General features: G+C 44.0%; 1 protein-coding gene across 1 annotated transcript in view; it reads left to right on the top strand.

Annotated features, from left to right (window-relative positions):
* Positions 1–3,892: 3,892 nt before the first annotated feature.
* ZBTB8A (zinc finger and BTB domain containing 8A) overlaps positions 3,893–4,599 on the top strand; it is a 41,005-nt gene continuing 40,298 nt past the window's right edge. Inside the window, exon 1 of the mRNA XM_008066395.1 lies at positions 3,893–3,942. The gene's annotated coding sequence lies outside the window, so the exon portion shown is untranslated. The remainder of the gene's footprint in view (positions 3,943–4,599) is intronic.

Below are 4,599 nucleotides of genomic sequence, written 5' to 3' on the forward strand. Positions count from 1 at the left end.
GCCTCGACCTGCTGGGCTCAGGTGATCCTTCCACCTCAGTCTTCCAAGTAGCAGGAACCACAGGCATGCACCACTATGCCTGACTAATTTTTTGATTTATCGTAGAGATGAGGTCTCACCAAGTTTCCCAGGCTGATCTAGAACCTGTGGGTTTAGGCAATCCTCTCACCTCAGCCTCCCAAAGTACTGGAATTATAGACGTGAGCTACTGCATCTGGCTTAGTTTTTTATTTTTTGTAGAGACAAGATCTGCTGTGTTGCCTAGAGTGATCTCAAACTCTTGGGCTCAAGCAATCCTCCTGCCTTGACCTCCTTGAGTTTTGGGATTACAGACATGAGCTACTGGGCCTGACCAACAACCATAAAGCTCTTGACACTGGAATGCTGCTGTGAAAAAACTCAGTGTTTCCATAAATGTGTTTGCTGGTGTTCACAGCCAAAATTTATAAAGATGTTTCCTATCTCATTTCTGTCTTCCATATCTCATAGAAGAACATCACATTGATGGATCCTATTTCACATAGGGAAACTGAATTGTAGAGGAGTCTCGGAAATGGAACTTTTAGGTTTCCAGACGCTGGAAAAGATGCTGAATGTGAATAACCATGTATATGATAACTGATATCTGCTAGGGTGAAATGTGGTGGTTATTTCTCAAAAGAACATTTCACCTGTATGTAAACACTGATTGAGGCACAGACTATGTTCAGACACCTCTTCTCTTAAAAAACCACAGACAGCCGGGCTCTGTGGCTCAGCCTGTAATCCCGCGCCTTTGGGAGACTGAGGTGAGTGGATTGCCTGAGCCCGCGGGTTCGAGACCCGCCTTGTCAGCGAGACCTTATCTCTACAATAAATCAAAAAATCAGCCGGGCGCATGCCTGTAATTCCGGCTACTCGGAAGGCTGAGGCAGAAGGATCGCCGGAGCCCAGCAGGTCGAGGCTGCGGTGGCCGGTAGCGGCCACTGTACTCCAGTCTGGGCGACAGAGTGAGACTCCAACTCAAAAAAAAAAAAAAAAAAAGCCACAGAATTGGCCAGGCACAGTAACTCATGCCTGTAATCTCAGCGCTTTGGGAGGCAGAGCTGAAAGGACTGCCTTGAGCCCAGGGGGCTTGTGACCAGCCTAGGCAACTTGGTGAGACCTTGTCTCTTTTAAAAGAAAAAAAAAAACAAAACAAGCATCAAGTTCATTTTTCTACTGCCTATTCAAATAAAGCCTTAATGCTGTGTACATTAACAAACCCATGATAGTCAGTTTAAAAAATAGCTGAGTGGACCTTGAACAATTATCGTAATAGTATAAGAAAGGAATTTACAGTAGCGGGAAACTGCTGGGAGGAAGGCAGGGAAGCGGGATTGGCAATAGTGGGAATCTGCCTGGGGAAGAGGGGACACATCTCATCAGCAAGGGTACCTGCATAATGAACACTTGTATACCTAACCCTTAATTGTACCCCACATCTTTAAAATAAAAAGGTTTAAAAAAAATAGTTGAGTAGTTGTGCTTGTTTTTGGAAATTGAAGGGTTTGGAATACAGTAGAAACTGAAACTTAAAAAAAAAAGCCAGTAGTTGTTACTGCTGCTGTTACAAATTGTTGTACACTCTGATACAATCTGGCAAACAAAAAAGAGTTATAAAAGATCTGGGTGATTTCAGTGGGTTTTCTGAACCATATGTAGTAGATTCTGAACATATGTATTACAGCCATATGTGGATTTTTTTCTACTTTCTACTTAATGATACAGTTTTTAAGATATGTTGCCAGACACAGTGGCTCATGCCTATAATCCCAGGACTTTGGGAGACCAAGGCGAGAGAATTGCCTGAACTCAAGGGTTTGAGACCATCCTGAGCAACATGGTGAGACCCTATCTCTACAATAAATTTAAAAAAAAAAAATCGAGCCTGTAGTCCCAGCACCTTGGGAGGCCAAGGTGAGAGGATTGCCTGAGCCCACGGGTCCGAGACCAGCCTGGGCAACATGGTGAGACCTCGTCTTTACAATCAATCAAAAAGTGAGCCGAGCATGGTGGTGCACACCGGTAGTCCTGCTACTTGGAAGGCTGAGGCGGAAGGATTGCCTGAGCTCAGCAAGTCGAGGCTGCGGTGGCCATGAGCTTGTCACTGCACTTCAGCCTGGGCAACAGAGTGAGACTCTGACTTAAAAAAAAAAAAGTTATGTTGAATTTTTCAAGTTGAATCTTTAAAGCTATTCTGTTAGGTTTTCTTGGAAATCACATCAATACCACATGGATGAAGAGGGCAGTAGGAATTAGATTGTTCTTTTGGTATGATCTGCTAGCCTGCCTTTAAATAGTCTGTTGTCCTAAGTTTATTTTATTATCAAAGTTAAAAAGTATGTTTGCTTTTAATTTTTTTTTTTTGGAGTCGGAATCTCACTCTCACCCAGGCTGGAGTGCAGTGGCACACTCATGGCTATCTCAGCCTTGACCTGCTCGGCTCAGGCAATCCTTCCACTTCAGCCTTCCAAGTAGCTGGAAATACAGGTGTGTGCCACCACTCCCAGCTAATTTTAGAAAAAAATTTATTGTAGAGATGAGTTCTCGCCGTGTTGTCCAGGCTGGTCTTGAACCCATGGGCTCAGACAGTCCTCTCACCTCTGCCTCCCAAAGTGTTGGGTTTACAGGCGTGAGTCTCCACACCTGGCTTAATATGTTTTAATGTTGGAAATCTCTTCTTACAGACTTTAATATTAAGGTTGAATTATTATTATTTTTTTTTGAGTTGGAGTCTCACTCTGTCGCCCAGACTGGAGTGCAGTGGCACACTCCCGGCCACTGCAGCCTTGACCTGCTGGGCTCCGGCAATCCTTCCACCTCAGCCTTTCAAGTAGCTGGAACTACAGGCGTGCACTACCACGCCCGGCTAATTTTTTTTTTGATTTATTGTAGAGATGAGGTCTTGTCAAGTTGCCCGGGTGGGTCTCGAACCCATGGGCTCAGGCAATCCACTCACCTCCGCCTCCCAAAGCGCGGGATTACAGGCTGAGCCACCGAGCCCAGCTAAGGTTGAATTTTTAAAAATTATTTGTGTATATACTCATACACGTATTCTTTTTAAAAAGTTCCAAGACAATTGGAAGCCAAATGATTTTTCTGTTAGCTAATAATCTGTGCCAGATTATCTATTTTTTTTTTTTCTCTTTTTTTAAAATTTGATTCGGAGTCTCACTCTGTACCCAGGATAGATGCAGTGGCACGCTCACGGCCACCACAGCCTCAACCTGCTGGGCTCAGGGGATTGTTCTTCTGCCTCAACCTTCCAAGTAGCTGGAACTAGAGGCCACCATGCCCAGCTGATTTTTTAAATTTATTGTAGAGATGTGGTATCACCAAGTTGCCCAAGCTGGTTGTTTTTTTTTTTTTTTTGAGTCAGAGTCTCGATCTGCTGGGCTCAGGCGATCCTCCCGCCTTGGCCTTCAAGTAGCTGGCACTATGGTGTGCGCCACCACGCCCAGCTAATTTTTCTTGATTTGTAGAGATGAGGTCTCACCAAGTTGCTCAGGCTGGTCTTGAACCCATGGACTCACGCAATCCTCTCCCTCAGCCTCCAAAAGTGCTGGGCTTCTAGGCATCAGCTACCATTCCTGGCCACCAGGTTGGTCCTGAATCCCTTGGCTCAGGCAGTCCTCTCGCCTTAGCCTCCCAAAGTGCTGGAATTACAGGCATGAGCCACTGCACCCGGCCAGATTATCTGTTTTTACAAGGTAAAAATGATATTTGATAGATGCCCCCATATAAGTTATTTAAATAAATAATTATGTGCCTTAGCAGATGTCCCGTTTCTTGTTACAAAAGCAAATTATAAATAGCTATTTTTTCTCTCTACAGGATAATTTTTTGACTTGGAATCTTCCCTTTTTTACTTCATTCATTTGACTAAAGAGGTTTTCAAGAACAGTATTCATAAATTATCAGGTATGAAACATTTTAATTATTCATCTTATACCTCAAGTAAATACACAGAGTAAAAGTACAGTTTTGCAATTGTAGATTTCATATATTAGAGAAGGAATTTATTTGTTGCTTTAACATTCACTGCAGAAAAACATCCAGTATTCTCTATTGCCCAGACTGCATGATCACAGTTCACCACAGCCTTGACCTCCTGGGATCAAGTGATCATCCTGCCTCAGTTTCCTGAGAGCTAGGAGTACAGGCGAACACCATCATGCCCAGTTAAGTTTTTGATTTTTTGTAGAGACTTGGTCTCACTATGATGCCCAGGCTGGTCTCAAACTCCTGGACTCAAGAAGTCCTCCTGCTTTGGCCTCCAAAAATGGCGGGATTACAGGTGCGAGCCACCATGGCCTGTCCTACATATTTTTTTTATGACATCTTTATTTTGAATAATTTTTTTTTGAGTCGGAGTCTCACTGTCACAAAGGCTGTAGTGGAGTGCAGTGGCATGCTCACGACCACCACAGCCTTGACCTGCTGGGCTCAGGCTATCCTTCCGTCTCAGCCTTCCAAGTAGTTGTAACTACAGGTGCGTGCCACCATGCCCAGCTAATTTTTTTTTTTTTTTGAGTTGGAGTCTCACTCTGTTGCCCAGGCTGGAATGCAGTAGCATAC

This window comes from Carlito syrichta, unplaced genomic scaffold (genome assembly GCF_000164805.1).
Source record: "Carlito syrichta isolate Samal-C Ts95f unplaced genomic scaffold, Tarsius_syrichta-2.0.1 Scaffold308914, whole genome shotgun sequence".
NCBI lineage: Eukaryota > Metazoa > Chordata > Mammalia > Primates > Tarsiidae > Carlito > Carlito syrichta.